This window comes from Lactuca sativa, chromosome 1 (genome assembly GCF_002870075.4).
Source record: "Lactuca sativa cultivar Salinas chromosome 1, Lsat_Salinas_v11, whole genome shotgun sequence".
NCBI classification, from domain to species: domain Eukaryota; kingdom Viridiplantae; phylum Streptophyta; class Magnoliopsida; order Asterales; family Asteraceae; genus Lactuca; species Lactuca sativa.
This window is the reverse complement of record NC_056623.2, coordinates 240,833,222-240,851,222: the sequence shown is the minus strand read 5'-3', so window position 1 is coordinate 240,851,222 and position 18,001 is coordinate 240,833,222.

Genomic DNA, 18,001 nt, shown 5'->3' with positions numbered 1-18,001 from the left:
CCAACTCGTCGAGTGGAAGCGGTTTGGACACGGGAGTTAAGTGTCTGGCTCGGTGAGTCAGAAACCGGACTTGACGAGTCCGTGCTGTCTGTAAAAAAACCCTAATATGAGGATTTGCACCCTATATAAAAGCCTTAATTTGCCTCCCTTGTCCCTAACACTCTCCTAGAGCTGCATATCAAAACCCTAGCAGTTTTTGTGTGTGTTAAGGCCATTTTGGTGCATTTATTGACTTGTGAAGCTTGGAAGAAGAAGAGGAGCTTAAGTATTCGACTTGGGGCTTGTGGATCCAGAAATCTCATCCCATCTTTAGCTTAATCAAGGTAAAATGCTCCTGCTTTGGTCTTCCATTTGGTTGTTCATCTTTAGATTGTAGATATTGGGTGCATTTAGGGCTTTCAAGCCATTTTCGGATTTAAGGAGTGTTATGTGGACTCTAGCCTTCAGATCTGGGCCTTAAGAGGGGTCTCATGGCATAAAGGTGCCAACTTTAGGGCCATGAGAGCCCCATGCACATTATAGAACACTTTATATGGATTTTTGAGCTAAAAACCCCATGCATGTGCATCAAGTTTGGAACTTTACGTGTAAAATGGACATTAGGAGGCAAGATCTATGGTTTTGGTGTGTTACACCTCATTTAAATTGACTGTATGGAATTGGTCAAGGTTGCACTCGGCGAGTTGGTGACTATTGTGCACCAAACCCTTTATGTGAATGGGTAAGTGTTAGGAAGGAAGTCCCTTGTGGGTTTAGACGCGAAAAAGGGACCTGGAAGTCATGGGACTCGGCGAGTGGTATGAGCAGCCTCGACGAGTTTATAGCAATCTCCCAATCTTTGAAGATGGACTCGACGAGTTGTTTATACAACCCGACGAGTCATAGACTAGACAAGTTCTTAAGTGGGAGATAAACTCGACGAGTTCAAGAAGGAACTCAGCGAGTCGGATGAAGATGGTCCCGATTTTATGATTGAAGGAGAACCTGTTGAGTATTTGCTAGACTCGATGAGTGGAGCCGGGGTGTTGTGTGGGATTAGAGAAGCATGGAGTCGACGAGTTGGTTGGCCAATTCGGCGAGTCAGGTCAACTGAATGTTGACTTTGACCAATGTCGACTTTGACTAAACTTGGGCTAACTCTGTTTAGGGTTGTATGTAATGTGTGTTAACTTGAAGGTTGTCGTGTAGGGATCGAGGAGTCGTTGGGAGTCGACTTGTGCATTGAGGATAGTTCATACCTTGCACGATATTGAGGTGAGTTACCTTCCAATAGGGGTGGGTCTAAGGCCACAATGTCGGCCCACCAAAAAGGGGTATTTAAAAGATAATGGTCTTTGTGATAATTATCTTGGTCTGGTTATGTGTTGGTTATGAGGTTTATCTGGTTAGTATGTTATATGTATGGTAGGGATTAGTTTCCCTTACAGTGGTCCTTAGGACCCAAGGGTAGGTCAGTACCCGGATATGCCTGACTGTATGCTTATATTTGTTGATTGTATGCTAGCGATAGGGTGAAATAGTCCCCAGTTACCGGTTGAAAGATACCGATGTTGATTACCGGTAGAAAGATACTGATGACGGATACCGGTTGAAAGATACCGATGAAGGTTACCGGTTGAAAGATATCGACGATACTGTTTGGTATGTGGTATGATGGGGGAACTCAGGGAGCTTTGTGCTTACAGTTTTGGTTTTGGTTTTAGGTACCTCTTCGTCGAACGGGAAAGAGTCGACGGTGTAGCAGCGCATCACACACACACACATGTTTCCGCAAGAAGTTTTTGGGACTGTACTCTGATTTTTAATACCTATGATGTTATGCTTTGAAATATAGCATTATGACTTTGTAATAAAATGTTTTATTGACAAGGTTTTGTTAAAATGTTTATTAAATGCATTAATTCAAAATGAAATTTTTGGCCTTGAAATTTGGGTCGTTACAAGTTGCTATCAGATCCCTGGTTTGAGGGATTCGGACACACCCTCGGGGGTGTCTGGACTTAAACCGAGGAACTGAAAGATCTTTCAAGGAAAAATGATTTTCTAAAGTTTAAAGTGAGAAGTTTTTGAGAAAGACGAAGTGTGTGATGCCTGCGACCGGCCGGGCTCAAGTAAGTTTTCCCCAAGATACCCATACTTGTTATGTTATATTATATTGTTATGATTATGAGAATTCCATGCTAGTTAGGGTTGAGGATCTAGGAAGGATGTTTTATGTGCCTGTTGTATGAGCTGTATGCTAGGACTGTTTAGTCGGCAGTAGGATGGCCTGTGTAGGTTTTGCCTGGTTTGGTTAATCAAAGCACGAATGATGCTTTCTTTGTGCTATAGGGGTTCTGACCAGCTTCAACTAAATAAGGAGCAGTTATGTAATAGTATCCGCAAGCTAGTTAGGGCGAGGTGGTGGGGACTCCTAGTGCAGCCGATGGCATACAGTAGGTCGGAGAGTGCCCTAGGAAAGCCTAGGATGAGATCAGTGGAAAGGGTATCGGTAAAAAGGAACTTGGTGAGGTCGAAGCAATTCTTGAGGAAAGTACAGATAGATGTGGAAGGTAGTATGTGCCCGTACTACTGAATGCAGAGGATCCGTACTCGAATCAAGGAGGGCCTAGATGGAACCGGGAAGCTTGGAAAGTGTGTGAGACCTCCAGAAAGTATATGTGACCCTGACTTTCGTATGTTATTGTTTCATAATGGTGGTCACGCGACATGGAGCAGGAGGTTCAGGATCTGGGTCAGGATCGGGCTTGGGGGAGGATCCGTGCATGTGGATGATGGGTTACGCGAGTTCATTGCGTCCGAGATCATGAGGGGTATCCTGATGGGTTTTCAGCATTCTAACACATCCTAAGTGTACATGCAACCCTAATAACCTTGGATCTATGTTTGTCTAATAATCATGCAAAGCTGTTTTTCCAAGGTTATAACCTATCTAGCATACATGGGGAACAATTTTTCTTTGTATAAAAGATAGAACTACATACCTTATTGATGAAAGTGTTCCTTGAAACCTTGTGAGCCTAGCACCTCAAGTGTGATGCCTCAAATGCTTCACACAACACCAAATGCAAAGTATAAACTTGAGAGAATACTCTAACACACTCAAAATCGGCCAAGCCCTCTTGTTTCACTAAGTGTAGCCGATTTTGGGGAGAGACATGGTCCTTATATAGTGTGTTGCATTAGGTAAAACCCTAATGTAACATGACTCTTCATTTCTCAATCCATGGGTTAACTCCATGGAGCATCCTATGGGTGGAACCCAACTTGATAATCCATGGAGCCTCTTAGCCCACTATATAAGATATGGAAGATTTACATAATCTACCCATATATTTAATTAGTTATCTTTTTGATCACTTAATTAATTCTAAATTAATTCTTGATCAAAACTAATTAAATAATATTATTAATATATTAGAACTTATAATATATTATTAAACCATATGTGTTATTCCTCTCATTTAGTTTATCCAATTGAATGATGCCATGCAACCCAGATGGACCATGTCGGGTCGGGTCAAGTACTTAGCAGAAATAATTATGGAACTTAGACACTTTATCCAATAGCCTCCCACTTGGATAAGTCTAATAACTATAACTACAATACTTCAGAAACCGATCGGCAATCGTAGCTCTTTCAAGGTCTCCCGGAACTTAGAAGATGTTGATACGCCATTTAAGATAAGTGATCATATAATTCTCTGTTCTAGATATCAGCCAGACAATTACATGGAACAATGTCTTACTTATTGTCCAGCAATTTGTTTCCCGATTTCTGATTTGTTTGACAAAGAACTAAATTGAACACATCAATTAGGTTCTGACCGGGCCCGATACATAGGTCAAAACAAAATCATCGAGGGGCCCATATATCAGCTTCTAATCCAAGAAGGAACAAATAAACATCGACTCATATGTTTGTTCTACTACTAGTTGAATCATACACAAAAGCACGTTTTATAACATCGAGTTACCAATGCGTTTTCGTACAACCAATGCATAACCAATTCATAGGCAACAAATCATATCTCTAGGTTAGAAGACTTATATGATATTACCGTCTCACGATCACTCGAGATAAAATTCCATGAAGTGATTCCAGTGAGCGTGGGTTGACTCCAATACTCAGAACTTATGAGCACTCATGAAGTGTTGTCTTATATCTTGACACCTACAACCAACTTCATGACAGTCTTACTTCATATCTACTTCCAACATATGACCGACTGTGCAAAATTTGAATAAAATGTAAAACTGAACATAATATTCTGGAAGTCAAAACATGCAAAAGAAATTATAGTAAACGATTGACAAGAGATAGCAACACTTTACTAATAAATAAACACAACTTTTATTCATCATCAAATGTCAATTACACTCTACAAATTTAAAAATTATCTAACTACTAAAACTAATATCATCCTTCAGCCATATGCTCCAAGCATGTTGGAGATGCTTAACCCTACTTAGTCCCTTCGTGAGGGGATCTGCTGGGTTCTCATCCGATGATACCCTCTTGGCCACGAGGATTCCTTCTTCTATGCGATATCTGATAAAGTGATATTTTCTGTCGATGTGTCTGGATCTCCCGTGATCCCTTGGTTCCTTGGCTAAGGCAACAACACTTTCACTATCATAGAAAATTTCCATAGGCTCCTTTATAGTTGGTACTACTCCAAGGTCTCCTATGAAGTTCTTCATCCATATAGCCTCCTTTTCTGCCTCGCTTGCTGCTATATACATTGATTCACAAGTAGAATCAGCCACTGTCTCCTGCTTGGAACTCTTCCAAGTGATTGCTCCTCCATTTAGGGTGAAGACCCAGCCCGACTGAGAGCGGAAATTATCCATATCAGTCTGGAAGCCAGCATCACAATACCCTACAACTCTCAAGTCATCACTCCCACCGAGGGTAAGGACCCAGTCCTTAGTCCTCCGTAGGTACTTGAGGATATTCTTTACCGCAGTCCAGTGAGCCTTGCCAGGGTTCCCTTGATACCTGCTAACCATGCTCAAGACAAAGGCTACATCAGGTCGAGTACAAGTCATAGCATACATGATCGAGCCTACTGCCGAAGCATAAGGTACTCGACTCATTTCTGCTATCTCAGCCTCAGTACTAAGGCTTTGTGTCTTACTCAGTCTGGCGTTACTCTGGATAGGTAACTCTCCTTTCTTGGAGTTCTGCATGCTGAATCTCTTCAACACTTTTTCCCAGTAGGCACTTTGACTAAGTCCAGTTAGTCTCTTACTCCGGTCTCTCAAGATCCTTATCCCTAGAATATAGACAGCTTCTCCTAGGTCCTTCATAGAGATGCACTTCCCAAGCCAGGACTTAACTTCCTGCAGAGTTGGGATGTCATTTCCTATGAGTAGTATGTCATCCACATACAATACCAAAAAGCTAACTATACTCCCACTAGCCTTGACATAAACACAAGATTCATCTTCACTCCTAGAAAAGCCAAATTCCTTGACCTTTTCTTCAAAGCAAAGATTCCATCTGCGAGGTGCTTGCTTTAATCCATAAATGGATTTCTCAAGCTTACACACTCTATTAGGGTACTCGTTGCTGACAAAACCTTCTGGCTGACTCATGTAAACATCTTTAGTCAACTTTCCATTAAGGAAAGCGGTTTTGACATCCATTTGCCAAGTTTCATAGTCATGAAATGCAGCTATGGCTAACATAACCCTAATAGACTTAATCTTGGCTACTGGAGAAAAGGTCTCATCATAATCCACTCCATGAATTTGAGAGAAATCCTTTGCAACCAATCGAGCCTTATAAGTGTGTACATTACCATCCATGTCGGTCTTCTTCTTGAAGATCCATTTGCACCCTACAGTCTTACGACCTGGTACATTCTCAACCAAGTTCCAAACTTGATTGTCATACATGGATTGTATCTCGCTATCCATAGCCTCTTTCCATTTCGCAGACTCGTGGCCTGCCATGGCTTTCGCGTAACTGTTAGGTTCATCCAGACCTACTAGTGTCTCATCACTAATAAGTGTCTCACCGTCCGCAGTAATATGAAAACCATAGTAGTGCTCAGGTGCATTCCTAACTCTCGTGGAACGCCTCAGAGGTACAGACTCGTCAATTGGCTCAACAGGAGTTTCCTCCTCAAGTTGAGGACTAGGGTTTGAAGTTCCTTCACCGCTTGACTCTTGAATTTCTTCAAGATCAATTTGCCTCCCACTGTCTTCTTGGCTTATAAACTCTCTCTCTCGAAAGACTCCTCTTCTTGCTACAAATACCACATTATCACTAGGTCTGTAGAAGAGGTAACCAAAGGATCTTTGTGGGTAGCCGATGAAAATACACCTCTCACTTCGGGGTTCAACTTATCATGAGTCTCACATCTCATGAAAGCTTCACAACCCCAAATCTTGATGTGGTCTAGTTTGGGTACTTTACCAGTCCACATCTCGTGAGGAGTTTTGGCAACTTTCTTTGTAAGGACTAGGTTAACGATATGGGCGGCAATCTCTAAGGCATATCCCCAAAATGAGATTGGTAGCAAAGCTTGACTCATCATGGAACGAACCATATCCAACAAGGTTCGATTACGCCTCTTAGCTACACCATTCAACTGTGGTGTCCTGGGAGGTGTCAATTGTGAGTATATCCTACATTCCCTAAGATAGTCGAGGAACTCTGAACTAAGATACTCACCACCTCGATCGGATCGAAGCATCTTAATGTTCCTGCCCAATTGACTCTCGACTTCCTGTTTAAATTCCTTAAACCTTTCGAAAGTATTTGACTTATGCTTCATTAAGTAGACATATCCATATCTACTGTAATCATCAGTAAAAGTCAAATAATAACGATTAGCATCCATTGTGGCATGTTTGAATGGTCCACACACATCCGTGTGTACAAGGTCCAACAAACCTTCACCCCTCTCACAAGAACCTGTGAAGGGTGACTTTGTCATTTTTCCAAGTAAGCATGATTCGCAACTATCTTCTGACTTTAGGTCAAATGACTCCAAGACTCCATCCTTTTGGAGTTGGCCTATGCGTTTCTTGCTTATATGTCCAGGACGACAATGCCATAATGATGCTTTATCCAAGTTATTATTATTATTAATATAATCAATACACATCACATTATTTCCTAAGTTATCTACAACAGACACAGCTTCATACACACCATCACAAGGGAATGCTTTAAAATAAAGAACATTATTAAAGAAAGCATCAATAGAACCAACTTCATTATTAAATGAAAAGGTAAAACCATGTTTACACAATGCATGAAAGGAAATAATATTTCTTGCCATTTCTGGCAAGTAACAACATTTATTCAAACCTAAATTAAACCCACTACTTAGCGATAAAGTATAAACTCCAATGTTGGTGACAGGTGTAACTTTCCTATTCCCCATGATTAAGTTTATTCTTCCTTGCTCCACGTTCTCACTTCTTCTTAGTCCCTGCAAATCACAACAAATATGAATACCACATCCGGTATCAAGGACCCATGAGTTAGAATGGGGTGAGTTATTAGATAAGATAGAGTAACGACCTGCATGGTTGGGTTTGACTTTCCTATCCTTCACATCTTGCTGGTACTTTGGGCATTTCCGCTTCTAATTTGCTTTTTCATGACAATAGAAGCATTCAGCCTCTTTTGGGTCAGACGAAGGAGTGACAAAACCTTTCTTGGTTCCCGAAGAGGAGCCTTCAAGGGTGTTAGCCTTGGTACCCTTCGAGGGGCTCTTCCTTTTCTTACCCTTCCCTTTCCCGATTGCCAAGACAGGGGCGGAGTTGGTAGGAGTTGAAGTAACAATCGCCTTACCCTTAAGACCACTTTCCGTGGTCTTTAAGAGTCCTTGAAGTTTGCTGAGTGTGACCTCTTCCTTGTTCATGTGGTATGTCATGCGGAATTGATCATAACATGAAGGTAAGGAATGCAAAATGATATCTATTGCAAGATCCTCGGGGAAGTTCACATTATGCTTCAGCAAACGGTCCACAAATCTTTGCATTTTCGGCATGTGGCTAGTGATGGGTTCACCATCCTTCATGCGAGTTGTTATCATGGAGGAGATGATTTCATACCTCTCTTGACGAGCACTTTGATGGTATCATAGGATTTTTGGAGATCCGCGGTCATAGTGGCCATCATGGTGCAGGCTACTTTGGTGGCATCCCTTTCATGTGTCCTAAAATCAGCGATCTCTTGAGGAGTAGCAATTGTCTCATCAATCTCCTTAAGCTCCTTATCGAGGACATATTCCTTGTCCTCGTAGCGAGTAATCATTCCAATGTTTCTGATCCATTCATTAAATTTGGATCCATCAAAAGTGACTTTCCCACACAAGTTCATAAGAGAAAATGAGCCACTAGGATTAGAGCCAGAAGCAGCGTTGTTTGCAGACATTTGAAAACAGAAGAAAGAAAGGATTAGTTTAGATATAGAGATAGTCCTTAATAAAACACCCAAATGTAATATTAAGGCTAGCACCCAATCACAATATATTATACTTAGAAGAGGTATACAGTAATCTAAGTAATAACATATGTGAAAGGTAGGTGAATGACAATTCACCAATTTCCACCAAAGACGAAATATTAGAAATATTTAATTTGGTTCTTAGAAACTCCTAGATTCTTTTGAGATTCAATGAACTTTTCAAAGACATGTTTCAATCTCGAGTGTGCCCTCCAAGTTTTGTGACTGGGATGTCGAGGATCACAAAACGAGGTGTGAAGTAACCATGCAAATCACTTGTTACCCTTAATGTTTACCCCTCAATCGATGTGCCAGTTAACCACACACGCTCCACCGATACTATGATAAACATTAAGTCACCCTTTACCTACCTTATTAATTTCAAGTTAGTGTGCCGGTTAACCACACACGCTCCACTAACAACTTAGACAAAGTTTAAAGTGTAATTTCATGGATTAGCACCTTATTCACATTTTCCTAAAGTAACTAAGATTGGGAATTTAATAAAACATTTAGTTACTTTATAATTATCATTCTACTTCTAATGAGAATTTATAAGTCCTTGTCCTACCCGTTCGGCTAACGACCCTCCACCAGTCAAGCAAGCGGTGGGTGAGAGTGGACACCCATTAAGTTGCCATTTTATAGGCAACAACCTTATACCCACCTTATAGACTAGCTTCGTGAATGAGGCGTACTAGCGGTAAGACGACTTTGATCTTATATATATATATATATATATATATATATATATATATATATATATATATATATATATATATATTAACTTATAATATTATAAAGTATAAGGGTTGAATTTTAACTTTTAAAATTCTAAGGGTTGGAACTAAAGTTTTAATCAAGACTTTACTTGTTCCAAAACTTGAGGGCAAGTTTTGTAAACTTTCAAAACTTTTCATTTCTTGTAACTTATGAGTTAATTAGAGTATTAAAAATGAAGACTCTTCATTTTTATAACTAATGTGTTCTTTTAATGGTTTTTAAACAAAGTGACTTTTGGTTTTCCATAACTTGAGGACAAGTTATGGACTTCATTAAAACACATAATGATCATGAATTAATCGATCACATAGGTTACAAATAATTCCTATGATCATCTAAACATCATAAGATCATGAACATGAATATGAACACTTACATGAATCAAAAATTACACTTAAAAACTTGTAAGTTTGATAACTTGTTGTTGTAAATGGATTAGCATGAACAATACACCCACTAAAATAAGTTTTCAAGTACCAAAACAGTTTAGGGTAATGTTCCTAGTCCATTTCCAGCAACTAAAGTCGAAAAACTGCATTCTGAGCCTCCTACTCGTCGAGTGGATGAACCTACTCGGCGAGTAAGTTGAAGATTCACATGAACTCGGCGAGTCCCCCCATGGACTCGGTGAGTTCATCAGGCAGATTGCACAAAATCGACTTTTTCCAACTATTTAGCACAAATAGCAAACAAACAACCCTGGTTCTGATACCACTGATGGGTTTTGAGCATTCTAACACATCCTAAGTGTACATGCAACCCTAATAACCATGGATCTATGTTTGTCTAATAATCATGCAAAGTTGTTTTTCCAAGGTTATGAACCTATCTAGCATACATGGGGAACAATTTTTCTTTGTATAAAAGATAGAACTACATACCTTGTTGATGAAAGTGTTCCTTGAAACCTTGTGAGCCTAGCACCTCAAGTGTGATGCCTCAAATGCTTCACACAACACCAAATGCAAAGTATAAACTTGAGAGAATACTCTAACACACTCTAAATCGGCCAAGCCCTCTTGTTTCACTAAGTGTAACCGATTTTGGGGAGAGACATGGTCCTTATATAGTGTGTTGCATTAGGTAAAACCCTAATGTAACATGACTCTTCATTTCTAAATCCATGGGTTAACTCTATGGAGCATCCTATGGGTGGAACCCAACTTGATAATCCATGGAGCCTTTTAGCCCACTATATAAGATATGGAAGATTTACATAATCTACCCATATATTTAATTAGTTATCTTTTTGATCACTTAATTAATCCTAAATTAATTCTTGATCAAAACTAATTAAATAATATTATTAATATATTAGAACTTATAATATATTAATAAACCATATGTGTTATTTCTCTCATTTATTTTATCCAATTGCATGATGTCATGCAACCCAAATGGACCATGCCGGGTCGGGTCAAGTACTTACCAGAAATAGTTATGGACTTAGACACCTTATCCAACATATCCTTGATGTGACGCCAGTTATCTTCGGGTCGATCAAGGAGGGGGTCATTGAGCTGATGGAGGATCGCCTCAGGGCGTTCCGGAGTGACATGGCGACCAGCCAGTCAGGACCACGCACACTGTTGTTTAAGGACTTCATAGGGAGTGGTGCGCCAGATTTCCATGGGGCAAAGGACCCCATTGCTGCCAATGATGGTTTGCGAACATTGAGTCTACATACTGACCAGCTTCTGCTTCGAGGGTTCGAAGGTACGATTTGCAACAGGGTGTTTGAGGGACCGGGCTAGGGATTTCTAGGAGTTGGTTGGTGACTCTCTGGGAGCCTCGGCTGTTGAGGCTATGACATGGTCGGATTTTGTGACCCGGTCCAGGGCAGAGTTTGCGCCAACGGTAGAGCTTCAGCAGCTAGCTAGGGAATTCTTGGATATGAGACAGACTACGGAGACTGTGGAGGAGATCATTGCCAAGTTCCGGGAGAGGGCTTTGTTGGTTCCCCAGTATGCGAGTGATGAGGACATGAAGAGGACCTGCTACCATGACATGCTACGAGCTGACATCCGGGAGCATGTCAGTTTTTCAGCTTGCCCTACCCTGGATTCCATGATTGCCAGGGCTAGGGAGAGGGAGATTGATCTGGAGCACATCTGGAAGAGGAATGTAGAGAAGGGGCAGACGGCAGGGGCTTCGGGGAAGAAGCCCAAGGGATCCGATGGTAGGCCGAAAGGCCAGACAGGGCAGGACCGCTGTGGAAAATGTGGTCGGTCACAAGAGGGAGCTTGTCGCACTAGACCGGGTTCAGGCTGCTATAAGTGCGGCAAGGTTGGGCACTTTGGCAGGGATTGTACTACCCTACTCCGACGATACAGATGTCATACCTAATTTGCTTTCATTGCAATCAGAAGGGCCACAAAAAGACCAATTGCCCTAGATTGACAGCAGCAGCGGCGCCGACTCTAGCGACAGGTCGGGTTGTGGATTGTCGGAAGGTCAAGATGGATGCTGCAGTGGTTCGGAGCCAAGCATTTCAACTGACAGCTGAGGAGGCACGCGCTGCACCCGATGTGGTGATGGGTATGATTTCTTATCCTTATGTTTTTATTATATATCACTGTGATTTTGATATATCATGTGCCTTGGTTAGGATCGTTCCATGTGAACGGAATCCCAGTATAGGTGTTGTTTGATTTGGGTGCCACCCGATCATTCGTCTCTCTTGCGCTTAGCAAGAAGTTTCCAGAGTCTTCGGGCATGTTGGATTGCCCTCTAGAGGTAGAGATTGCAGACAACCGGTCGGTACGAGCGTCGGAGGTCTATCAGGACTGTGATTTGAGGCTGTTCGATGAACATTACCTGGTAGCCTGTATTCCTATCCCGGTGAGGGGGAACAAGGTGATCATTGGCATGGATTGGTTGAGCCCCAATGGGGCAGTGATAGACTGCGCGAATCAGATGGTTCGGATCAGAACCCCAACTAGGGGAGAGTTGGTAGTTCAGGGCGAGAGGTCGCAGCGAGGACCAGCGGTATGTTCAGTAGCGAGAGTTAGGTGTTACCTTCAGCAGGGTTGCGCAGGATATGTCGCCTACGTTATGGACACCCGGGAAGTGGGTAAGGTGATGGTGGGCCATGTGCCGGTGGTGCGTGAGTTTACGGACGTATATCCCTAAGGAGTTGCCTGGGATACCTCCGGAGAGGCAAGTGAAATTCAGGATCGACCTAGTCCCTGGCGCGGCTCCGATATCCAAGGTACTGTATCGGCTGGATCCTCCTGAGATGCAGGAGTTGTCTATACAGCTGCAGGAGCTGTTAAACAAAGGATTCATTAGACCGAGTAGTTCTGCGTAGGGAGCCCCAATTATGTTTGTGAAGAAGAAGGACGGGTCACATCGGATGTGTATAGATTATCAGGAGCTGAACAAGGTAACGGTGAAGAACCGTTACCCACTCCCGAGGATTGATGACCTCTTTGACCACCTACAGGGAGCATCTTGGTTCTCCAAGATTGATCTGCATTCAGGATACCATCAGATGAGGGTCAGAGAGGAGGATGTGCAGAAGACTGCGTTTCGGACGCGCTATGGCCACTACGAGTTTGTGGTGATTCCCTTCCGGCTCACCAATGCTCCTGCCGCGTTCATGGACCTCATGAACTGCGTGTGTAGACCGATGTTAGACCGGTCTATGATAGTGTTTATTGATGACATGTTGGTTTACTCCAAGGCTCAGGAGGAGCACGAGGAGAAACTGCAGGAGGTTCTGGAGACTTTGAGGAGGGAGAACTTGTATGCTAAGTTCTCCAATTGTGAGTTCTGGTTGCGCGAGGTGTAGTTCCTTGGTCATCTTGTCAACCAGAACAGGATCTCAGTGGACCCGGCCAAAGTGGAGCCTGTGATGAGATGGGAGGTTCTGAAGTCTCCATCCGAGATTCGGAGTTTCCTAGGATTAGCCGGCTACTATCGAAGGTTCATCCAGGATTTCTCCAAGATAGCCATACCCCTGACCAGGCTAACAAGGAAAGTCGTGGTCTTTCGTTGGGGGCCTGAGCAGCAGGCCACATTCGAGACTTGAAGACAGAGATTTTGTGATGCGCCAATCTTAGCCCTTCCATAGGGCATGGAGGATTTTGTTGTGTATTGCGATGCGTCCATCTTAGGTTTGGGTGCAGTATTGATGCAGAGAGAGTAAGTCATCGCCTACGCGTCGAGTCAGCTGAAGCCTCACTAGGCGAACTACCCGACGCATGATTTTGAGTTGGGGGCTGTTGTTTTCGCCCTCAAGATTTGGCGTTATTACCTCTATGGGGTTCGGTGTACCATCTACACGGACCATAAGAGTTTGAGGTACCTCATGGATCAGCCGAATCTAAGCATGAGGCAGCGTCGGTGCATGGACGTGGTAAAGGATTATGATTGTCAGATCCTTTATCACCCGGGTAAGGCCAATGTGGTGGCCGATGCGCTCAGGGATATCTGCCTGAGGATGACGGTGGTGACTCCGCTGTTGGAGCGGATTCGGGAGGCCTAACAAGAGGCCATGAAGGAGGAACATCGGAAGAGCGAGCGAATTGTGGGTCAGGTTTCCTCCTTTGACTATGACAGTCGGGGGTTGTTGACTCTACACTGTAGGATGTGGGTCCCGTATCATGGGGGTGTGCGCAAGGTATTGATGGAGGAGGCACACAAATTTCAATTCTCCATTCACCCCGGGGCGACGAAGATGTATAGGGATCTTCATTTGGACTATTGGTGGCCCTGCATGAAGCGGGATGTGGCATGGTACGTAGATCGGTGCTTGATCTGCATGAAGGTCAAGGCTGAGCATCAGAGACCTCACGGCAAGATGCAGCCGTTGGATATTCCGCTGTGGAAATGAGAAGATATCACGATGGATTTTATCATTAAGCTTCTTAGGACCGCGCGGGGAGTGGATTCGATCTGGGTCATCATCGATCGATTAACCAAGAGCACCCATTTTATCCCGATTCAGGAGAGCATCTCGGCCTAGAAGTTGGCCAACATCTATATCCGGGAGGTGGTGGCGCGGCACGGTGTACCAGTTTCTGTGATTTCAGACATGCATGTGCGGTTCACTTCCAGGTTTTGGAAGAAGTTTCATGACGAGTTGGGTACTCGTCTGCATTTTAGCACCGCTTTTCACCCATAAACAGATGGACAGAGTGAGCGGACCATCCAAACTTTAGAGGATATGTTGCAGGCGTGTGTCTTAAACTTCAGAGGTAGTAGGGATACTTACCTTCCTTTGGCTGAGTTCTCGTACAACAACAACTATCACATGAGTATTGACCGTCCTCCCTTCGAGATGTTGTACGGGAGGAAGTGCAGGACCCCGATATGTTAGGGTGAGGTTGGTTAGAGGGTTATGGGGAGTACCGAAGTGGTACTCAAGACTACGGAGAGGATTAAGTAGGTCCAGAGCAGGCTTCAGACTGCTCAGAGTCGGCAGAAAAGTTATGCTGACAAGCGCCGATCCGACTTGGAATTCCAGGTCGGGGATATGGTCCTCCTGAAGGTGTCACCTTGGAAGGGTGTCATTCGATTCAGGAAGCGGGGCAAGTTGGGCCCTAGGTATACTGGACCTTTTAGGGTTCTAGCCCGGATGGGCAAGGTGGCATATAGGTTGGATCTGCCAGCCGAACTCAATCAGATTCGTAGCACCTTTCATGTTTCCCAGTTACAGAAATTTTGGTGGAGGATTCGGCAGTAGTGCCTTTAGACGACGTTCATGTTAATGACAGCCTGACCTACATCGAACGACTAGTGGCGATCCTTGACAGGAAGTCAAAGGATCTAAGGAACAAGAGAGTGGAGCTGGTAGAGGTGCAGTGACAGCACCGAAAGGGCTCGGAGTGCACTTGGGAGCCAGTGGATGAGATGATGGAACTTTACCCAGAGCTTTAACAGGAACAAGCAACAGACTTCGAGGACGAAGTCTAAAATAAGTGGGGGAGATTTGTAACACCTGGTTCCTGGTACGTATTTTTAAATTAAGTATTTTGCATTTTGGCCTGAGACTCGGCGAGTTGGTGGCCCAACTCGTCGAGTAGAAGCGGTTTGGACACGGGAGTTAAGTGGCTGTCTGGACAAAAAACCCTAATATGAGGATGTGCACCTTATATAAATGCCTTAACTCAGCCTCCCTTGTCCCTAACACTCTCCTAGAGCTGCATATCAAAATCCTAGCCGTTTGTGTGTGTCATAAGGCCATTTTGGTGCTTTTTTTGACTTGTGAAGCTTGGAAGAAGAAGAGGAGCTTAAGTATTCGACTTGGGGCTTGTGGATCCAGAAATCTCATCCCATCTTCAGCTTAATCAAGGTAAAATGCTCTTGCTTTGGTCTTCCATTTGGTTGTTCATCTTTAGATTGTAGATCTTGGGTGCATTTAGGGCTTTCAAGCCATTTTCGGATTTAAGAAGTGTTATGTGGACTCTAGCCTTCATATTTTGGCCTTAAGAGGGGTCTCATGGCATAAAGGTGCCAACTTTAGGGCCATGAGATCCCCATGCACATTGTAGGATACTTTATATGGATTTTTGAGCTAAAAACCCTATGCATCTGCATCAAGTTTGGAACTTTACATACAAAATGGACATTAGGAGGCCAGATCTATGGTTTTGGTGTGTTAGACCTCATTTAAATCAACTGTATGGAATTGGTCAAGGTTGGACTCGGAGAGTTGCTCTTGGCACTCGACGAGTCGGTGACCATTGTGCACCAAACCCTTTCTGTGAATGGGTAAGTGTTAGGAAGGAAGTCCCTTGTGGGTTTAGACGTGAAAAAGGGACCTGGAAGTCATGGGACTCGGCGAGTGGTATGAGCAGACTCGACGAGTCCATAGAAATCTCCCAATCTTTGAAGATGGACTCGACGAGTTGTTCGTACAACTCGGAGAGTCATAGACTGGAAAAGTTCTTAAGTTGGAGATGAACTCGATGAGTTCAAGAAGGAAATCGGCTAGTAGGATGAAGATGGTCCTGATGTTATGATTGAAGAAGAACCCGTTGAGTCTTTGCTAGACTCGACGAGTGGACCCGGGGTTTTTTGTGGGATTAGAGATGCATGGACTCGATGAATTGGTAGGCTAACTCGGCGAGTCTGGTCAACTGAATGTTGACTTTGACTGAACTTGGGCTGACCCTGTTTAGGGTTTTATGTAATGTGTGTTGACTTAAAGGTTGCATGTAGGGATCGAGGAGTCGTTGGGAGTCAACTTGTACGCCGTGAATAGTTCAGGCACTGCATGATATCGAGGTGAGTTACCTTCCAGTAGGGGTGGGTCTAATGGCACAATGCCAGCCCACCAAAAAGGGGTATTTAAAAAATAATGATCTTTGTGATATTTATCTTGGTCTGGTTATTTGTTGGTTATGAGGTTTATCTGGTTAGTATGTTATATGTATGGTAGGGATTAGTTTCCCTGACAGTGGTCCTTAGGACCCAAGGGTAGGTCAGTACCCGGATATGCCTGACTGTATGCTTATATTTGTTGATTGTATGCTAGTGGTAGGGGTGAAATAGTCCCCAGTTACCGGTTGAAAGATACCGATGATGGATACCGGTTGAAAGATACTGATGAAGGTTACTGGTTGAAAGATACTGACGATATTGTTTGGTATGTGTTATGATGGGGGAACTCACCGAGCTTTGTGCTTACAGTTTTGGTTTTGGTTTCAGGTACCTCTTCGTCGAAGGGGAAAGAGTCGGCGGTGTAGCAGCGCATCAGACACACACATGTTTCCGCAATAAGTTTTTGGGACTGTACTCTGATTTTTAATACCTACGACGCTATGGTTTGAAATACAACATTATAACTTTGTAATTAAATGTTTTATTGACAAGGTTTTGGTAAAATGTTTATTAAATGCATTAATTCAAAATGAAATTTTGGCCTTGAAATTTGGGTTGTTTCACATAAAATGGTAAATTTATAGTCTAAAATCATGTACAAACTCTACACTATACGTTGGAAAAAATCGCATGTCAATCGGAGTTGAAACGAATGAGAGAAACATATTTTAAACGTTTTACAAAAACAGGTTCCGACCCTAAAAGTGGTTTCGGTTCCAAACACAGGTTCCGGTTTTTAGACCCGGTTTACCTAGACCCAATGGACCCAAACCCGGATTACCCGGAACCTGGATAAAGCCAATTTTTAAACCCGGAACCGGAACCAGTTCTATATATTCCGGATCTAACGGTTGCGGTTCCAATTCCGATTTCTGTCCGGTTTTCCGGTTCTAAATCTCATCCCTAACACCCAGTGTACTCAAGCTAGCTCCAAAAATTAAAAAAAAAATCCATTAGGGGTCAAAATGCAATAATTCTCATATCAAGGGTTAAACATGGAAATACCTAAATATTATGGTGTTACAACATCACCCTACAAACAATATGTTATTGGAAAAACAACCACAATCACCAATTTGATATCATTAAAAACTCTAACTTTAAATGAGAATTAAAACCATACATGCTAAACTAAATCGAAATCAAAAAATGATGGAAGAATGGATGAACATAGTTGGAGAGTGAAATTATATAATGAGTTCTGGGACACACGATATGGATACACATACACTCTTTTGCTGTTGATGTATAGTGATTTTCATCATGACCGTTGGCGTAGTTGAAAGCTTTTGTACGTGTCATTTTCCATTTGTTTGAAGATGCATGGAATGGAATGTGGTGTACATTTTGTGCATAGGAACAACGAACAGATCATTCATAGGTTTGAATGGCCCATAAAAGAAATGGACCAATGTC